The sequence below is a fragment of the Callorhinus ursinus genome, unplaced genomic scaffold (genome assembly GCF_003265705.2).
Source record: "Callorhinus ursinus isolate GAN/ISIS: 27379988/994484 unplaced genomic scaffold, GSC_fseal_2.0 scaffold9, whole genome shotgun sequence".
Classification (NCBI taxonomy): Eukaryota; Metazoa; Chordata; class Mammalia; order Carnivora; family Otariidae; genus Callorhinus; species Callorhinus ursinus.
This window is the reverse complement of record NW_027397071.1, coordinates 33,697,024-33,719,019: the sequence shown is the minus strand read 5'-3', so window position 1 is coordinate 33,719,019 and position 21,996 is coordinate 33,697,024. Positions and strand designations below refer to the sequence as shown.

At 34.5% G+C, this 21,996-nt stretch overlaps 1 protein-coding gene across 1 annotated transcript in view; it reads left to right on the top strand.

The window, feature by feature from the left end:
- The first annotated feature begins 581 nt into the window (after nt 1-581).
- ADGRL2 (adhesion G protein-coupled receptor L2) overlaps nt 582-21,996 on the top strand; it is a 216,158-nt gene continuing 194,743 nt past the window's right edge. Inside the window, exon 1 of the mRNA XM_073896435.1 lies at nt 582-622. The gene's annotated coding sequence lies outside the window, so the exon portion shown is untranslated. The remainder of the gene's footprint in view (nt 623-21,996) is intronic.

The window sequence follows — 21,996 nt, the reverse complement described above, 5'->3', positions numbered from 1 at the left end:
TGCAATTAAAACCTTGTTTTTAATCAACAGAAAACAATAAGAATATAAATAATGCTTTATTATCATTTATTTAGTGTGAAAAAATAGGAGCTTGGACTCCTAATTTTGTTTCTCAGTTCCTACATCAGATTTCCAGTTCAAGATTCCAAACAGGAAACTAATTTACATTTTTAAAAAAATGGTCATTAATGTTGACTTCAAGAAAGTAGAGTGAACCTCAGATTTCCCTTAAAAAGTTCTAGGCATGGCTGTCCCCTCTGTATCATTGAAAGATTCAACTGAGCGAAAGGGGAGAAGAATAAACAGTTCATTGACAATATTCTCTTAATCCTATATTTGTTTGCGGAAAATAAAATGTTTTATTTCAGTCTTTGAAACTACTTATCACAATTGTTTAATCTTTTAAAGTAGCTCTGTCCAAAGGCATGCAATATGTGTTCAATAATTCTTAGAACACTGATTCATGTTTTCTGCAATAGATTTACTTCATTTTTGTTTTGCTGCTGATGCATTACATTTGGTGGTTAGAACCCCTGTGGATGGAGGTATAATAAATAATAATATTTTCTTTGCTTTCCAGGGTATGTATGGCATAATGATAAATTTCATTTTTCCCAGAATGGTAAGTAAAGAACTCTTTCTATATATGATAGTACTCAATACAAAAAAGAAAACGTGAATTGTTATAATAAAAGTGGAGTGGCATTTGCTAAATATATTGAATGATCTTATAATTATAAGGTACCTTATACTCTTGAAATAAATGGATGCTGCATTCAAATTCTATAAGCATTCCAAAATTCTCACCATATATGCTCCAGGTTCTTCAGAGGGAATATAAAGTTTCTGTTTTCTTTGTTGTATTGCATTTGAACACAGTGTAGTCAACATTTTGTTTTCTGGGGTAATTTATTTTAAAATATACACAGATATAGAAATAAATGTGGTTTATATACTATGAGCATAAAGAAAAAGCATATCTGTGATACATATTGAGAGTGAGTGAGTAAGAGTCCTTTGGAATTTTTACTGTTACATAAAAACTGATTGTAATTTATGTTTGACCAGGGCTTTGCAGCATCTGTGAATTTAAAAATGTTTGTTTTTTAAGAGCATATATCATAACTTCTCCTAGGCAAGCTAGATACTGTATGATTTTGTTTAAACACATAGTTTTCTTGCCTTTTGTTTTTATGATGCAAAAATGGTAATATTTAGTTTTAGTCTTAATCATAACCTCTTTACAATTCAAATAACAATAAAAATTAATTTTATTGACTGGGAAAGGTCAATGTAAAATGATATTTCTCAGCAAGTTATTACTGTCTCCTATGAAGTTTTTTTTCCCCTCAGTGGTCTTCGATATTCCCTATAAAAAGAAGGAATTTCTCACTGTAGGAAAAAATCTCTTTGAAATAAACCAATCATCAAAAAGTATTAATAAGTGAAAAAGCACAACACAGAATACATACATTATATATTGTGTACATGTGTGCGTGTGCATCCAGTGGAGAGAGAATTGAGAGCATACTGGTGGTAAGCTTAGAAAAAGTTTCACAAAAGATGCACAAAACAGTGGGAATATGGGTGGTTTAATAGTCTTCATTCCATCTTCATTTCCAATAATAAATATGTATTATGGGGTGCCTGGGTGGCTCAGTCAGTTAAACATCTGCCTTCGGCTGAGGTCATGATCCCAGGGTCCTGGGATCAAGCCCCGTGTCAGGCTTCTTGCTCAGTGGGGAGTCTGTTTCTCCCTCTCCCTCTGCCCTTCTCCTCGCCCCCTGCTTGTGCTCTCACTCTATCTCAAACAAATAAGTAAAATCTTTAAAAAAATATATGTATGATTTTTATAATCAGAATGAAAGTATTATTTGAATAGGCTACTCAAAACTGTATATTCATTATTAATGAAATATAGATCTATATAATAGAGGAAATACCTCTTGTGCCAGTTGCATAATCAAAATGATCTTATACAATTTAAAAAAAGCAAAAACAAAAACAAAAAAAACCACCTAATCACAGAAGGAGCCAAAAATATAAATTGAAGATTACTTGGATTAAAAAAAAAAAAAAGACAATGAAGGATTTTAAATGAGGTCTAGGCTATCACTTTTATTAATTTTACTACAATACAAAAGTGCTCCTAGAATTCAGGCAAATGTGTGTGAAAAAAATAAACATTTTTGGTATTTTAGGAACTTTTTCAGAACAAAATGTCTAGGGGCACCTGGCTGACTCAGTCAGTAGAACATGTGACTCTGAATCTCCCGGTTGTAAATTTGAGTCCCATGTTGGGTGTAGAGATTACTTGAAAATAAAATCTCTTATAGATAAATAAATAAATAGATATTTTTTAAAAAGGAGAAAAGATCTAGCTAGGGAAAGGCTAAAACATGAAGGTAAAACTTTTAAAATAACTCAAATTTTAAGTCAGTAAATCAAACTCCTCAATAATAACAAAACCTTTGATCTAAAATCTGTGTAATTTACTCATCTACAACCAAATAGTCATCTCTGCAAGTTTAATGTGTAGAATTATTTTAAGGTACAAGATTGAAAGAAAGTATAATAGACAACCAGGCAATTATAAAGAACGTTTAGCACAAGATACCTTAAAGATAAAGATATCTTTAGTATATTTAGATATAACATCTTTAGTTGTATCTTTAGTACAACTGACATATCATGACATTTTAGAAAAAAAAATAAAATTAACTTTCCATCCATAACCTAGATTGCGTCAACGTAACAAATTATTGGATAACTAAAACATCTGCTCATTCCAATTATTTCTTTCTGATTTGTAACTGCAAATTTAAGCAAGCCACTCATTTTCTGTACTACATGAACTGAATTGAAATGTAAATACATATTTTGTTTGACATGTATCTATTCAAACTAACTTTAAAATAAAATAAATCTTCAGCATTAACAAGTTTTTCTAGTAGATTAGAGATAAATGCCAACTATTTAAATAAAGCAAATTTCTCAGTGTAATTAATCTGCACTTCAACAAAATAGATCTTTCCTCTCATTCCCAATTCTGACTTAATGAACAAAGATTGAACGCATATTTCTGTGAATAGTCACAGCATCTAGTCTTCAATGAATAATAAAATATATTATTTCTGAGAACATTAATAAAAATTTGTTACTTTATTTCATTAATGACAAAAATTTCATATTGGAGTTAACTATAGCCAATAGTCATTTTGCCATTTATCTTTTAAAATTCCACAACAGTTTCCAATATATCAAATGTCAATTTTTAGAGCAGATGTAGTAATAGTAAAGAATTGTTAATTGGCCAACAGGTTGATTAGTTTTAAGATATTGAAAAAAGCAAAGATTAAAAACAGTTCTCTCCTTTTCCTTCAATTAAAATTGCATGCAATTATTCTTGTAGATTATAGATCTCTTTTGGGATTTCCGGTCTCATATAACTTTTTGGTTCATTTCACAGGAATAATATTCATCTTAATTAGCAAAAAACAGTTGATGGGCTTTTTATAAGAGGGAGTTCACTCCATGCACTGAATACTGCCACTAGATTATTCTGTTTAAAAATAATAATAATAATAATAAAGCTCTGCTTTTAGAGCAGTTAAATATGTTATCTGTTGATAGCCATTGTCTTTGAAGACAAGATGTCTTTCTTTTTTTTTAAGATTTTATTTATTTTTCAACAGAGAGAGAGACAGCAAGAGAGGGAACACAAGCAGGGGGAGTGGGAGAGGGAGAAGTAGGCTTCCCGCCGAGCAGGGAGCCTGATGCAGGGCTTGATCCCAGGACCCTGGGATCATGACCTGAGCCGAAGGCAGATGTTTAATGACTGAGCCACCCAAGCAGCCCAGATTTTGCTTATTTTGAGATAGAGAGAGAGGGAGAGCAGGAGTGGTAGGTAGAAGCAGAGGGAGAAGCAGACTCCCCAGTGAGCAGGGAGCTCGATGTGGGGCTCAATCCCAGGACCCCAAGACCCCGGGATCATGACCAAGTGCCCCAATTATTTCTTTTTTAAAGTGATGGTTTCAAACATTTCTTTCTGATACATGGTAGCACAAATTTTTGTATTTTTATTTTATCCAGAAAACCTTCTGAACTTTCTAATTAATTCTCATAATTTATCTGTATTTTCTCTTATATTTCCTATGGAAACAATGATTTCTTCTGTGAGGAATTTCATTTTTATTTCTTCTAGTTCTTATACCATTTCGTTTTTGTATATTCCACCAAGTCGACATCATGCCCAGTATTGTACAGAAATGGTGATAGTAGACAGCTTTGTTTTTCCCTGATTTTTAAAAAAAATGCTATGAAAATTTCACCATTAAATTGTGGGGGTTTTGTAGATATCCTCTATCAAGTTAAAAGTTTTTCCTTTTTTTTATCTTTGATGGATATGAAATTTTACCATTTTTTTTCTACAGTAATTTAGAGGACAACATAATTTCTCTCACAAATGGTTGTTGAACACTGAAATATTTCTTACCTTAAGGACATTTACTGAATGGGGTGAGCAAGAATTTTACTTTTCATGTTCTTGCTCGTACTAGAAAAAATGACAAAGCCCAAGGCTTAGTGCTAGGATCCAAAATGGATATATCCTCATCATTAACCTGGTCTACAAATAAATCCATCCCATAGAGGACTGCAAGAAAAATTGTAAGTCTTAAATGCATAACTAAAGAGAAAAAAAAATTCTCCTCTGAAAATTCATAATCATAAACCAGCCTTACTTTGTTTCTAGCAAAAATTCACATAATCTCAGTGGTCTAAAGACTCCAAGATAAAAATTTAAGCTGGTCCCTAGTTGTGCCTTTTGGGCTTAGTAAAATCAAAAGAAAATCCACTCTAGAGAGCCCATCTTTATTCCATCACTCCAAGAATTTTAACAGATAAAATTCCATTAGTATAAGCCCACAGTCAGAAATCACAAACACACTATTAAAAAAACGGAGGGGGCAAATGATCAAGAATCAGGTGAAAAAAGATAAAAAGCAAAATCAGACCCACAAAGACTTCAAATATTAGAATTACCATTTTCATTCTTTTTTGTCTTTTTTATTCTTCCCTTCATTGATGCACATAAAACTAAATTCAAAAATATTTTTTTGGATTTAATTTCCTCATGAATAACATAAACTTTCCTTTCTATAATGTTATAAATTAGTAATATAGTGAGGTTTAACTTGCAAGCTAAACCTGGTTATATTGAAATGGAATTTGATCACATTTATTTACCAAGCTATAAGAACTTTGGGAAAAAAAAAGAGTAGAAATAAGAATAGATACTTTTTTGTTCAGCTTAAATAAACCAGTAAAGATGGTAAATACTGTACTAGAATAAAAATACCAAAATGTATATTGATGGTTATTACAAAAAATCTATTTTTCAAACTTTTTTTGTAGACAGATTCCATTTAGCTGAATACTCAAAATGATAAGCATATTCTAAATTTTTAGAATATCCTTTATTTTTGCAACATGTTATTTTCACCCAAAATCTCAAGGACTTCCAAATATTTTTACATTTGTGTTTTGGAAATTTCTAGAAAGGAATTTATTCTCACTTGACCTTGAACTCCTGATTGGTCTTATGGTACCCACTGGCCAAAACTGAGCCAATTATAATCTGCCCTTGTAATTTTTTAAACTGGAATTATGGAGCCGATTTGTAGGCAAAGGGAGAATACATGGGCTTATGGATCCCAAGGAAGGCTGATTTTGAGACTTAATTCCAGTTATTAAACTTTCTAGGGATCCATGAACCAGTAAATTGCTTTGCTGAAGCTTATTTGAGTTATTTCTGTAACTTGCAACCAAAATGGTCCTGATAACTACACTTATATAAAGAAAATTAAATTCTGAGATGGTTTCACTGCATGCTGATAATCATAGAAGGCAATAGATGAATAATTCTTTTAATACCTTTTCCACCACAAGGGAGGGGAATTGGGAAAAGTCCTGGGTGAGTTCTTTTGAAGCCCTGCCTTGACCAGAATGTACTTCTTCCCTCTGATTTATTCTTGAGGCAGGTCAAAGTTAAAAGGATTATCTAAGATTATTCCTTATAATAAGGTTTAAGATCCCTATTATTTTGACAATTAGAACTTCTGGTATCTAGAGGGATTCCATCATGTAGCCCTTCCTAGATGTATTATTTTCCAGTTTTCTATTTGATATTTTTACATGGCCTGAAGAGAAAGGGACTGAAATTTAAGGGAAGAATGTAATATTTATTGAGCATTTGATGTTATATTAAGGACCTGGTTGGTCCATTTTAATTCCTTTCCTAGTTGGGTATTATGAGCTGAATTGTGCCTCCCCTGCCCCAATTCATGTGTTAAAATCCAAAACTCCAGAGATGTCTGGCGGACTCTGTCAGTGGAACATGTGACTCTTGATCTTGGGGTCATGAGTTCAAGCCCCATGGTGGGAATAGAGATTACTTAAAAAAAAAAATCAAAAATTCCAGTACCTCAGAATATGGCTGTATTTGCAGAGAGAACCTTTAAAGAGGTTATTGAGATTAAATGAGGTCATATGGATGAGCCCCAATCCAACATGATGGTGTCCGTATAAGAAGAGATTAAGACACAGACACACACAGAGGAAGACCATGTGAGGACCCAGGGAGAGGACCACCATCTACAAACCAGGGAGAGAGTTCTCAGAAGAAATACCCTGTCTGTCAAATCTACTCATAAAATGTGTTGCAAAAATGTCTGCTCTACTCTCTGTGCCCACTGTTATTGCCTTATTTTAGGCTTTGTTTTTCTTATTTGAAATATTCCAGCAGCCATCAGCTTCTCATCATTCTAATTTAAACATTCATAGTCATGCTGGCAAACCCACTTATTGAGAACAAGTTCTGCTCTGTAGTCTCTTCTTATCCCTAGGGTAAAGCCCATGGTTCCTGAACCTGGCTGTGCATCAGAATTTTGGGTGGCATTCTTTTAATTATAGATTTTCAGACCCCAGACAATTTCTATTGATTCAGAATCTATGGGCATGTGGTCTAGAAAATGATATTTTTAATATGTTCCTAAGTTGATCTTATGAATAATGGAATCTGTTACATTTATTTGCCCATTTTTTATTAATGATCATATGACAGCTTCCCCCAAACTTCTGACCTCAGCCTTTTGAAAATATATTTCTTACTATGCCTTCCATGATCACAGTGTTTCTTGAAGAGTAAATCTAATTACACCTTTTTGAAGTAAACTGGTGATTCCTTTATATTAACAATTCAATTTCAGATATTTTCTTGTTAAAGGTCTATACTTATTGTAGGTTACAATATGTCTGTCTTCTGAGAAGTTACAAAAAAGTCATAAAGATACTTTAATATGTAGAATAGTAAAAATAAATGAAGCCTATCTAGTTTGTTCACTGTAAAACCCTTCACTACTGCAACTATATGAAAGGACTTGCAGAACATTTACTTCTTTTGTAGTTATTTATTCTGTGGCCTGGCCCTACTCATAGTGATACAAATTGTGTTGTAGGAGGACCACAAGTGAATGTGGGTTTAGAGTTCACCTTTGAAAAGGAAGTAAGATCTCAAACTCTAATGTTGTCCTCCATATCATAAACTCGATTTACACACTTATCATTTGGCAAAAATTGACAACTTTATACCCCGAAAAGAAAAATCATACTGCTTTTCTTACCTTAAATTAAAAATAAAAATAGTTTCAAGGCTGAAGCAGTGGGTCTTTGTATCTACCCATAGATAGGAAGCATGACTCTTAAAAAGAAAGATAACAACGGCAATACTTAAAAGTAAACTCTGCAGTAGTCTACACTTGAAATCAAAAGCACTTTTTCTGACCGTAGTTAGATAACAAAAGAAAAACTTGCTGAATATATTTGCCAAACCATTAATTCATGTGTTTTGTGTTTTTTTGATATCAAGTATTTATGATATCAAGCATTATATAATATAGAAATATCAAAACAGATACTGATTCTTGATTTTGCGGAACTTTCAGTTTAGTTAGTGGAAGTCCTGGTTTACAAAAAAAAAAAAAAAAAAATGAGGGCGCCTGGGTGGCTCAGTCGTTAAGCATCTGCCTTCAGCTCAGGTCATGATCCCAGGATCCTGGAATCGAGCCCCGCATCGGGCTCACTGCTTCGCGGGAAGCCTGCTTCTCCCTCTCCTGCTCCCCCTGCTTGTTTGTGTTTCCTCTCTTGCTGTGTCTCTCTCTCTGTCAAATAAATAAATAAAATCTTTAAAAAGTAAAAATAATAAATGGTATGCTTACAGGAGTCTGGAATGGAGGCAGAGAGGGAGAGTGTGTATGAGTAGAGGTCATGCCCAAATGACACTTCCTGGAGGGAACACTTACTCTGTACTCAGATGTCAACAGCCAGGAGTACTTTAGAACTTGAGTAAACAAATGAGCATGCCCTCTTTCAGTACAGTCTTTGCTATGTGCGCACACTTTGTAAAAAGTCTGGTACAAAAACTAAATATTATCCATGGTCTACTTTTCCTGTTCTAAATGTGTACATTCATGTATTCATTGCACAAATATTGTATTACAAGTACCTACGAAATAAGGCTTCTTAAGCCGACTGAAAGGCCTCAGTATGAAGTGACATATTCATAACTACCTAGTCCTTGGCTTATTTTTTCCTGGCTCATATTTCTAACATGGTTGATCCTTCAGATTATAATCTTAACCACATAGAACAATAAAACTGTAGTATTTCTAGACTTGCGTTAGCATCTCCAGAAGCAGAAAGTTCACTATTTCTACAATCAAGATACTGCATCTTTGAAAAAATCTGACTATAAGAGGTTTGGTTTTTAAACTGAATTGTGCCTCATTATACCTTGCAGCATCTTAATTCAGCATCTTGGGATATTCAGAATAAAGCTAATCTCACTTGCACAAAATAATGTCTTTAATTAAAAAAATATAGGCGAGACTTTCATGAAATTAGAATAGGGTTAGTCAAGAGAAATTGGAAATTAAAAGAAGTGGATAAAAGAAGGAACTAGCCATATTCTCATTACCCAAGACATCCACATTTAAAATGTTGATGTTCCATTTCCAAGCTTTATACTGTAAATAGTTTGGATTCTCTCTCATTTTGCATAATTTTATCAACACATATGTAAACACACACACACACACACACACACACACAATACATAATTGAGTTTCCATGTAGTGGGGGGAAATCTGCCATAGAGGATAAATGGGCAGGCACTGGAGAAAGACAGACCTGGGTTCAAGGTCAAGCATTATCTTGCTAGATTTTATAACCTCAGATGTGTTAACTTAATCTCTCTCAGTCTCAATTTTCTAATCCATAACTAGAACCTACCTCTTGAGGTTGCGGCTAGCATTAATTAACATAGAATGCTTAGCACAGTATCTAGCAAATAATAAATGATGAATAACTATTACAATTATAATATTTATGTTTACACTATTCTAATAAAGTTGTCAAATATAATAACTTTCAGGTTAAAAGTTCCTCAATTCTTTTAACCTTTTCTCATGTGAGATGGTTTTAAGTCCCCTTACCATGCAGGCTGCTAAATTCCAGAAGTTTTGTAACTTTTCCATTCGTGTCTTCCTTAAAATGTTGCTCTGAGATCTGATCTTGGTAATCTGAAGAGCGTGAAATACAATCAGATTATATCCTCCATTATTCTATGCACATCCTAAATTTATTAATGCATTGAAATTATTTCTTCTTCATCTTCTTCTTTTTCTTTCTCTCCCTCCTCTTCCTCCACCTCCTCCTCCTTGTACTTCTTCTGTGATCATATTATACCATTGATTCACTGCCAAGCAAAGCTCCTCTTTTCTTCCTAGTAATACTGTTAGTAAATCTCATATCCCTCAAATTGAATTTAGGCAGTTGGTGTTTTGTCCCAAGGCAGGACCTCACAATTATTCCAACCAAATTATATATTGTTAGATTTTGCCCATTTTTTAGTTGTTAAGAACTTTTAGATCCTGATCTTGTAACCTAATGTATCTACTGCTCACTTTTCCTATCTCATGTAACCAATTTTTGACAAGTATGCCTTCTTACAGATTTATCTCAGTCATTGATAAATATGTTTACCTCAGACAAAGCCAAGGCCAAGACTTGTGGTATACCACTTGAAAAACCTTCCTCCAGGCTGACACAGATTCCTTAAAATTGCCATTGGGTGCAATCATTCAGTCAGTTATGAAAATACATAATAGTACTATTCCCAAACCTATATTTCTCTATCTGGGCCACAAGGATATAAAGAAAACCTTATTAAATGGCTTGCTAGAATCCAGATATCTATTTCTATTGCCCTAATATACTGGTTTATCAATTTTGTAGAAAATAATATATAAGATTGGGCTGAATAGCTTATTCTTGTGAATTTATACTTTATCTTAATAGCCACTTAAAAAAATGCTCACAAAATTGTCTTTTGTGCTTGTGATTTGTAATTGTCTTTTATAAATATAATCTAGGCTATTCTCTCCCAAGTAACATTAGTTTCATAGATTCGAAGTTTGCATACTCTGCCATTTTTTTAACATAAAATAGTCTCTTATCCCCTTCATCCTGTTTCTCAAAGGTAACCAGGTAAACACTCCATAATCTCACTTAGAAGGTCTCTGGTAATAATTCATAGGGGTCCAGAAACATATTGGCACCTAGACCAGTCAGGTTCTCCTAGCATACAGATGAAGTGCTCAAACAATGGACTTAACTCTTGGCTCAAATCCTAGCTCTACACCTCTCTAGTTGTATCATCTGGGACATTATCAATCTGATAATGATGCATGCTTTGTAGCTAGGATGATTAAATGAAAAAATGCAAATAAATACATAGGTGTATGACACCTACTGGATCCTCAATAAATGTTATTTACATTAGAAATCACTTTAGCTATTTTGTCTTTCAATTTTTGGCCAATGTCTAATGGTCTTTATTTCATTCATTCAACAAATATTTATTGAGTAGTACTTGGTACATACAAGGCACTCAAGATACTGTATTGAACAAATCAAAACTCCTTGCACTCAGATAGCTTACATTCTAGTACAGGAGAAGAAAAACACCTAAGTATGTGAAATAATGGCAGTCAGTGATTGGAAGAATAAAAAGCTTAAGAATCAGAGGATGTCAGAATTATTTTATAAAGGGTGGTCAGGGTCCACTCTGAAGAGATGGCATGTAAACAGAGATACGAATGAACCAACAAGGAAGAAACATAGAGAAGTAAAGATGCTTTCCTTTCCTTTTCATGAATAAATGTTATGTCTTCAACTTAAAAAAAATGGGCCTATTCCTGTATTGATCTTCTTCCTCATTTCATGCTAAGGAAATCATTTTTGTTTTCTTTGGCATCTTTCACAAGCCCCAGCTCTTTTTGTGCTTTAGTCTTGCTGATGTTATTTTTATAGATCTATCTTACCTTCCCAAATTTGTGCTTGATTATGTGCCCCCTTTTACCATCTTTTGCACAAACTCTTTTAAATTCAGAGCCAGTCAGTTGGTCCCTGTGATGCACACTGGTTTCTTTGGTTTCCTCCCCATTTTCTTGCTCATTAGAATCATTTGTGTTTGCATAGGCAGAACACTGCTTAAATCAAACTCTGAGAGTGCATGGCTGCTTTTCTCCAAGGTTCCCATCATTTCCATCTTACCTACTGGTTTCTGTCAGAATTGGGTTCAGAGTAGGAGTTCCCCTTACTGCTTACTTTGCTGTCTGGGAAATGAAATTATCAGCAAGGTCGGTCAAGAAATTGTCAGTGTTTTGCTTTCTGAGGAATAAAAGTTTCTGCAGATACTTTGAGACCAAAATCCCAAACACTAAGATATGTTGCTGCCCTGATAATTTTGTGGTCTGCACTAGAAAAACATCCTTCTGTACAGGAAATCTGTGGTGCAGTCACATAGTGCTATCACTTCTCTGTGGCTCTTCTTTATATTCATCTAGATTTTTCTCAAATGTTTCCCCACCCACAGGTTCTTGACTTATCATGTGGGTTCACAGCTTCTAACCAGTCAGGACTATTCACCTATATTTTCAATTAGTTTGGTCTAATTATAATTAAACATAAATTAGATTAGAAATTAAATTGTTACATGACCAAATTCTATGCCTAGGAAACCAGGAAGTTTCCCTACAGCTTAATATTAACAAGTAGCATGAAATCATAGAAGGCTTTGGAATAGAAGGTAGATTCTATTCTTGACCAAGCCATATAGTATCTTGCAGATGTCAGAACTGAAAGGCCCTTAACTGAAGGACGAAAGATCTGGACTCTGCTTTTACTGAGGAGCAAACTGTCACCTACCATGGTTAGTTGACTTGTCCACAGTCTCACTACTAGTTAGAGATAGTGATTGCAAGATAAGGTATTTTTCCCTTAGGCCAGTAAATTTCACCCCACCAGGTTACCTTCCATGAATAGCCCAGAGACTTACTTCCCCCTCAGTGAAAGCCAAATAATCCCTGCCTTTCCTACGTCATAGAGTTGTTGTGAGAGGGAAGGAGCTAATAGGTGTGTGAAGACAGTGGCTGTGTAAAGTGGTATTATTATGATAATGATTTTAATGATTTAATCTGTTGGTTTCTGTAGGCTTTTGTTTAAGAGATTTGCATTTTAAATTTAAATCTGTGGTAAAATGTGCTTACTTTGTTAAAGATTTACCACAAATTGCAGGCTGCATCCTACAGAAGAGAATCTGGGTTTTGGCACCCCTGGGACCAGGATGATAATCCTTATTCTGACACTCAGGGGATGCATGACATTACATCATCTTCTTAACTTCTCTGATTTTGGTTTTCTCATATGTTAAAGAGCTAAACATTCCCATTTCTTTATAGTTGTGAGAACTGATACGGAAAATCTCAATATTGGTGGTTGTTATTTGCTTGTTAATTTATTTTTCCTGTATTTTTCTCCTCCCTCAGGCTATGAGCTTCTTGACGGCAGACAGTATTTATTTATCTTGGCATTCCTAGAGTCTGATGGTCAATAGTGACACAGTATGTTTGTTGAATAAATTATTTACCAAGGTGAACAAGAGTGGGTCTGAGGAAGGCAGCATTTTGGAAATCATTGTTTTTCCAACTTGATCGTAAGAGCACTAAGTTTCACAGAGGTACTTTGGGCACTGCTCAAAGTAGAGAAGGTGTAGCTGAGCGTGAAATCTTAGCCTTCATCTTGCTTTAATTAGAGCATACATTAATTGTTTATTAACTGATTGGGTTGCTATGTAAGATTGTTTTCAGAGAAAAATGTTTTTCAGCTAAAAGAATGTTGAAACAAGACGTGCACGTTTTAGAGTCTCAAAGACACGTCTAATACTTACCTTACTATTAGCACCTTAGACAAAGTAACCTTCCTTTGTCACACTTTCCTCATTTACAATATAATTTTTTTTTTTTAGATTTTATTTATTTGACAGAGAGAGAGAGACAGCGAGTGAGGGAACATAAGCAGGGGGAGTGGGAGAGGGAGAAGCAGACTTCCCGCAGAGCAGAGAGCCCGATGCGGGGTTCGATCCCAGGACCCTGAGATCACGACCTGAGCCGAAGGCAGTCGCCTAACCAACTGAGCCACCCAGGCACCCCTATCATAGAATTTATAGCATTTCGGGTTGATTATAGATGGGCAGGAAGATAGCACACGCACACCTGCCATTTCCTAATAGTTAGCCAAAAATACCAAAGTGGATTCCACCCGCACCCAGGTGGCCATTTTTATCAGAAGCAGGTGCATACAGACACAGTACACCTTGGCTTCGCTCTTCTCTTCCTCTGGTTCGCTATGGGCCACACAGCTGCCAGACACACTACTTCCAGGGTCGAAAAACACAATTTTTTAAACTCAAACTTACTATTCTAGAAGAATTTATACCCTAGGCACTTCCATGTAAGAAAATGCTTACTGATAGTGGGCTCTCCCAGTTCTAGAGCCAAACCAGCACAAGCAAGAAAACCTCCTCTGGGCATGATGGGGACGAGCAGGCAAAGTCAGGGCCAGGGGTCCCTGAATCGTATCTCTGCCTCCAGCTTCCAGTGTTCCTGTCTCCCAGGAGGTTTATTTTGAAGATTAAACAGAGTAAGGGTAACACTAAAATATTTAGCAATGTGTAAATGGTTGAGCTTGGGCACTAATAGATCAGAACAGATGCTGGTCATAAACTACCAGCAAGCCTTGCTGGATCTTGCCAGCTGAATGCCAGCCTTAAAATAAAATAACATTAAAATGTCCTCATGATATCTGACACATAGAGATGGTGTTTGATTAATGTTAATCTCTTACCCTGCTTCACAACTTCCTTTTGAACAAAATCCAGTAAAAGCAAAATAGCAACTCCAAGAAGACAAGAAGCCTCAAACAACCAGACAAGTTTATTATTTTATGAGTACGGTATATTAATGGAGATCATTTCTCTCCGTACCAATAATACCAAAATTCATTCTGTGTTCTACAGTAAAATGGATATACTTTAAAAATATATTAATTGTAAACCATTCCCTGAGTTAGAACCCAGCTGTTAACTAGTACTATATCTTAGTTGTACCCAGTGGGGCCATTGTCTCTCTCTCCTCCAAGTTTATCATTTCCCTACAAGGAAGGGTTAATTCATTAAATTTAGTTAGATTCTATAGTTGCTTTAAGGTAATGTTTCCCAGGGGTTGGCAGTGGAAATGGGGAACACCCCAACAAAACCATCTTGGGCTCTTTCTCCCCACTCCCCAAAGTCCTTCCAGAGATTTTGGTGCCTTCCTTTCTTTTATGAATCTTCCAGAATGACTATTCAGAGTTTGCTATAGCGGATAGTCAGTCCCTAAGACTTGCATTTGGCAGACTCAAAGTCAGGGCGGGGTGGGCATGCTTTATAAAGAAAAAAGGGGAAGACTTCTAGTAAGCACTGATTGGAGGCTGCTGGTATGGGGAAGCTAGAGGTGGGTTCACTAGAAGTGAGTCTTGTGTGATGGTTTGGGAAGCACATTTGTCTTTTTCTGGTTGTCTTGAGTTAGGAGGATCAAAAAACAGGGAAGCTGGTAGTCGCTGATCTAGTTTGACCATTCTATGTTGATTGCTGCAGAACTTGTGGGTCAGAGTTCTACTGTCATATTTGGTTTGCCTATTGTCTATTTGTATATTCAGTCTCTCAGACAACATGAACATATATGTGGAAAATCGGGAGGAATCTGTAAAAAGCTCTAGAAATAATGAGGGTAGCAAGGTCTCATGCTATAAGGTTAGTACCTAAAAATTAATTCTGTAGGCAAATCCACAGGAATAGAAATATATTAGTGGTTGCCAGGGGCTGTAGGAGGGGAAATGGGGAGTGACTGCTAATGGGATTTCTTTTTGGGGTGCTGAAGATGTTATAAAATTAGATAGTGGTGATGATTGCCTAGCCTTCTCAATACACTAAAACCACTGAACTATATTCTTTAAAAGGGTGAATTTTATTCTATGTGAATTATATCTCAATAAAAGCATTAATTTTACTTGTATATACTAGCAAAAAGCAATTGAAATTGAATATGTAAAAAATATTATTTACAGGAACATCAAGAGATATGAAATACTAAGGGATAAATTTAACAACATATGTGCAAGACCTGTACACTGAAAACTGCAAAATATCTCTGAGAGAGAAATTAAAGAAAACCTAAATAAATGGAGAAATATTCTATTAAAAGAAAAAAAAAACCTGCCAGAATGAACCAATGGAAGTATGTATAGGATTCCCTAAGTAACTTGGCTTAAAAAAAAGTTGAACTAGCCTTTGGGGAGGTTTTGTTCTTATTGGGACAACAGAGGAAAGAAGGAAGGACATCTCTGTAACAGAGGCAAAACTGGACTATCAACTTCAGTAGTGGAGAAGACAGGATGGAGGGATGGACCAGAAATAGAGATGGGATGGGAGGATAAGTAATCGACCAGTATCACCATTTAGTCAGGGTTCTCTCGGGTCTCATCATCAAGTCATGCATTTGCTGGGCATTGGGAAACTTGAAACAGCCCTTCTCTTTGTGTAGCTCTTAGACTAAAGGCAAATCTAAAGCTGGTGTGCATATAAGCATACCTTGCCTACACTGATTTTCCTGCTATTTACTTTCCAATCTTTAATTTGTCTTTGCCTTGTCATTCTTAGTTACTCTTATTACTTGTATTTCTATTTATTTTTAAATATCCTTAAATTCTTTTTGGAATATGAAAGATTATAAATTAATAAATAAAAATTAAGGTGCCTAATAGACAGCTGTCATCAATTGTGTTTAGCTATTTCAGAGTATAATAAACTTAACCAGATATTCTTCTAATGTTATGGATTTATGAAAGCACTTTTTTTTTTATATGGAGAGAAAAAGAGTGCACAAACATGAGCAGTGGGGAGGGGCAGAGGGAGAGGGAGACAATCTTAAGCAGGATCCACAGCCAGTGTGGAGCTGGATGTGGATTCGGGGCTCGATCTCACAACCCCAAGATCATGACCTGAGCTGAAATCAAGAGTCAGTCGCTCAACTGTCTGAGCCACCCAAGTGCCCCCAAACGAAGCACTTCTGAATAAAAAAGAATGAAAATCATAAGCTGTGAACATAACTAAGAGTGAGTGGATTCTTCAAATTGTTAACTTAAAGCAATCAAAACTACCAGCAACAACACTGGCATACATGTGACAAAAAATTTCATTTAGTTAGTATAAAGCTGTATATTTCAAAATGTACTTCTAAAATCTTTTGCTATAATACAACCCAATATGTACGAATATATAAGAATGTTCAAAATTGTTTCACATTCGCTCATACAGTTTTAGGCATTTATGTGGCAGCATATTGAAGAGTTGTCAACTGTTTTATGCTATTAATGTACCAAAATAATAGTAAATATTTGAGGACTGACTTACTATGTGCTAAGGACTACCTGTATTAATTCATATAACCCTCATGACAACGCTATCAAATACACATAATTATGATTCCCATTTTAGAAACAAGGAAAGGAAGAAAGAAAGAGTTATTTTAAAGATGAGCCTCCATAACTTGGGCACGTTATGGAGACCTCAACATGGTAGAGCTGAGACTACTGGTGGTCTGGTCCAAATTCTAAGCTTTTAGCTTGTGTTGCTTTTCTAAACAATTTTTTCAAACATCTTAAAATTAACATTAGCCAAAGTTAAGTGACTTTATACTTTATGAAGCCCTTTACAGATCTTTTTCAAGATAAGGTAGAAGAAAATGTTAATTCAATGTAGTTTTTATCTTAAAAAAGTAGGTCTGTGGCTTTTTTGAAAGGATATGTCAAATGCTTCAGTGGTGGTGTTTCAAAAACTTCTGCAGAGCAAAGTGATTTAAAATGGTATTTACCAAATTCTTGACTGTATCAAATTGTAGAATTTTAAGTAAGAAGTGAATATAAATGATTTAAGCTAGGTATAGCCTCATGGGATGCTTATTAAGCATTAAGAAAAGAAGTTCTACTTCTATATGTATATGTTCTGTCAAGAGTCAAAAACAATAATAAAAATGTTTCATACTTTTTAGTATGGACACAGATTAAGTTAATTGGCCAAATTAATTATCCAATTTTATGAATGGAATATATCTTTTATTTCACAATTTGGCAGGAAAAGTGAAAAGGGAGAAAAGACAAAATTTCTGAAAAATAAGTACTATGATTACTAGAAACAATTTTACTTCTGTTGTTGTAGAAGAGCTTTGCTTAGTGAAAAAATATTGAAAATTTCTAATATGAAAAGGATCCAATCATATATGCCAATATCAGTTTCTAAGTTGCATGGGAAATTTGAGATTTTCTTTTATATGGTGTCTGTTCCAACAACTGACATATATAATTGTTCTAATAAATTTTTTTTAAGATTTATTTATTTATTTGAGTGGGGAGGGGCAGAGAGAGTCTTTTAAGCAGACTCCCTGCTGAGTACGGAACCTGACACTGGGCTCCATCTCAGGATCCGGAGATCACTAACTGAGCCAAAATCAAGAGCTGGGTGCTTAACCTACTGAGCCACCCAGTTGCCCCTAAAATTTTATGAAACTTAAATAAGGACAGCAGTATTTCAGTAAAACTACTACAACGAGCACAAAAAGCTCTTTTCAGAAAGTGTGTATTAGGATTTTTTTACTGATATAGAGGATATTCTGCAAACTATAATTTACAGGACTTTTTAAAAAACTAGTATTTTTAATATAGGTGATTCTCACTTTGTGGAGTTAATTCATTATGATCATATTTTCCAGTTGACATACTTACATAAAATTGAGTTATATTCATATGGGAAAATGGTTTGACCTGTAATCATAATAAAAATTTTGTATATGAAAATACAAATTATAAAATAAAATAGGGATTATGATAATAGTACTAATAACACTCATAAATAAGGAACATAACAAATTTGGGATAATAAAAAAAATATTCCTGACTCAGGTTCAGTAGATAATCTTAATTCTCTCTTTGAAAAGTACACCCTTAACAAAGAATAATTTTTAAACATATCTGAGACTATCAATTGCTTTTAGTATTTTTTAGTAAAGGCTTAGCTTGTTTGCCTTAAAACATTTTGCGTTTAGCTTTTTCTGCTGTATTAGTGTGTCATAATTGTTTTAACTATTAAGTCTTTTAAACCCTGTGAATTAATACTTAAAGAGTATTTCCTTCCATTTGTTTGGTTGAAAAAGACTGATTCCTTTCATGTGTCCTCCCTTGGTGAACTACACTTACGGGATATTAGGTAATACAAAAATAATCAAAACCGTCATTTGTTACTGTCGAGTTACCTAGCCATGTAGGGGGAAACTGAACAAGTCTCAGAAAGAAAACTATATGCAAGAGTAAACATCAGTGAAAGAGTGCTAGAAAGTGTTGTCAAGTGAGGAGAAAAAGAAAAAACTGGTGAATATAAGTAGAGAGAGGATTGAGCTAATTGGTGAGAATGGGGGGTGCGGCGTTATAACTTCAATGTTGAGCTACGCAGTAAGTGCACAAATGAGGTAGTATATATATATACCCTTTGAATACGGCAAAGCACCATTACTACTATACAATACATTTCTTCTTATCTTTCAATATATATTGACAGTATAATTCATGCATTCACTCACATATAAGTTTTTGACCACTGGAGCTCAAAAATTAAAATGCTTATAGGAATAGGAAAGAAAAATGAGTGAGGGGCAGTTAGGTTAAACATGCAGTTCTCTAGATCTATCTTTCTATTTCTCACTTTACAAAGATATGGGTGAAGGGGCGCCTGGCTGGCTCAGCTGGAGGAGCACGGGGCTCTTGATCTTGGGTTCATGGGTTTGAGCCCTATTTTGGGTATAGAGATTAATTAATTAAGTAATTAAAAAATAAAACAAAACAAAAACGAAGATATGGGTGAAGATATATTTCACTTTCCTTTAATGACACTTTTAAGTAGAACACAAAACATTATCACTGATTAGGTGATTCATGGCACAAGATATTTTGCCTTGATTTTGAGGAGGTCAGAGGGTGGTACTTGTTTTCATTAAAAGGAAAGGCCTCTCTGGCTGAATGATGTATGATGATGTAACATCCACCCAATGTTGTTGGACCTTTCCTTTTTTTTTTTTTTTCCAGAAGCTGGAAATTCATGTTTTGATCAAAACCTCCTAATTTTTAAAACTTGACAAATAACTGTTTTTAAAAACAAACAAACAAAATACTATGTAACCCAGGATCCATGGAACCAATAAATTACATTTATTGGCTAGATTTTATACAGGCCAGCAGTTCATGACCTCTGTTGTATGCTGTGCTAAGAGCTGGCATAGAGAGTTTAGTGAGATTTTAAGGAGCTTACTGTCTAGTACAAGAGGAGTAAATCAATAAATACAATGATGTTTAATAAGAGCTGTGATAATCAATGTTCATTTTTATGGTTCTTCAACACTCAAAAATTGCATGTCATCAAAGAAAGATAAAATAATATTCACTATGATTTCCTTAGATAGCAAAGTATTATACTAATATATTTTGAAAAGATTTTTTAAAAACTAGGAATATAAACAAAAAGAAATAGAATTTAAAGTGTCAGCAGAAAATGAGATCTTCCTTGGAAATTTTGATTAATTTACTCCTTAAAATAATATTAATAAAATTTGATAGTGATTTGGCAGGAAAAAAAATGGTTAAAATGTTTTTTGGCTCTTGGATGTAGGGTTCCAGTCTCTGACTGCTTAGTGAATCATAAATGAGCTAAGACAGAAGTATGACACTTTACCATAAGACATGAAATATCAGATGTTTTGTGTTTGAATAAAACCAAAGTACTGGGGTACAAAATAAAACCCTTGAAATGCTTCATGTCAGTCCCATTGATTCTAATTTCCCTAAATATATTGTTACGTTATATAAGTTGTTGGGACAGAAAAGTAGAAGGGAGAAAGCTTGTTCTAGGTAATAAAGAACAGACAGCCAACTTTTCAACTTCTCTGAATTCAAAAACTCAAACATATTAACTTCCTGCCTTCCTTGAGCTATTTCCCACCTCTCCAACACACACACACACACACACACACACACACACACACACAAAGATAATAGTGCTATATACTCCCTGAACAATTGTCTGTATCTGTGATTCTCTTTACTTAAAAGCACACTCACACACAAATATTATTAATTTTTAGAAAAACACTCAAATTTTCATTGTAGTCACCAATTTGTAAAGATAGTAAAATATTTACATATGGTCTATAAAAATATTTCAATAAATTGACTAAACAAATGTGTTAAGTAAATTTATATGTGTGTTTATATGTACACTTGTGATAAGTATATTTGTATAAGATTTCTAGGTTATTTGACTTGTAATATCCATATCAGCAAAGCAATGCTACAATATTTGGATAAGAAGTAGCCTTATTATTGAACTAAATATTATAGTAGTATTCGTGATTATAGGATTCTGACTCATATATTCTATAAATACTTTTCAATAACCAACTATAGTTCAGGTCCTTTGCTAGACACTAAAGGGGCCATTGTTCTTCAAAAATCTGAGAGTAGGTAAAGTGTTTAAAAAATTACTTCACCTGATTGGTGTGTACCATTGAACAGTGTACTATTACTTCATATATATAAACATATATATATGCTTGGAGGTATTTTGGGGGCTATTTCCACTTCTTGATATAAGACTGTGGGCAGGGAGAGCGGTGCTTCCAGAAAGGAAGTTCCAGATAGGAGTTTTACGCATGTAATGAATTTTTGAAAGACTATCGTCTCCCCAGTAGTTCATGATGCTACATTGGTATAACAAGTACCTTTAACAGTTGTATCAGTCCACTGAGAGCTTTTCATAACTTCTTACTAAGGTTTGAGTATTGTGGGTAATGGGTATAAACCATATAGTGTTATAGCTGGGATTATGGATTGTTGGGTAAGGGAGAAAAGGACTGGAGAAAATAGAACCTTCAAATTTTACTAAATGCCACAAACAAAGATTGAGATTTTAATATACATAAAATTAGGACCTCTCTGGTCAATAAAGCTAAAAGGAATTTTTTGAAAGGGCAGGTCACAAAATTGAAATAAAACCTGAATGAACCCACCAAAACCTAATAGAATGGAGAGGGGTACAGCATCACCAAGGAAAAACTGGATGGAGTTTCCAAAAGAAAGATGACTAGAAAGTAAAAACTAAGTGTGTGTGTATATATATATATATATATATATATATATATATATATATTTTGTTTTGTTCTGTGTAGGAGATACCTAAGAGAAAACTTTCTTTTTTTTTTTTTTTTTTTAAGATTTTACTTATTTATTTGACAGAGAGAGAGATAGCAAGAGCAGGAACACAGGCAGGGGGAGTGGGAGAGGGAGAAGCAGGCTTCCTGCTGAGCAGGGAGCCAGATAGGGGCTTGATCCAGAACCCTGGGATCATGACCTGAGCCCAAGGCAGATGCCCAACAACTGAGCCACCAAGGCTCCCCGAAA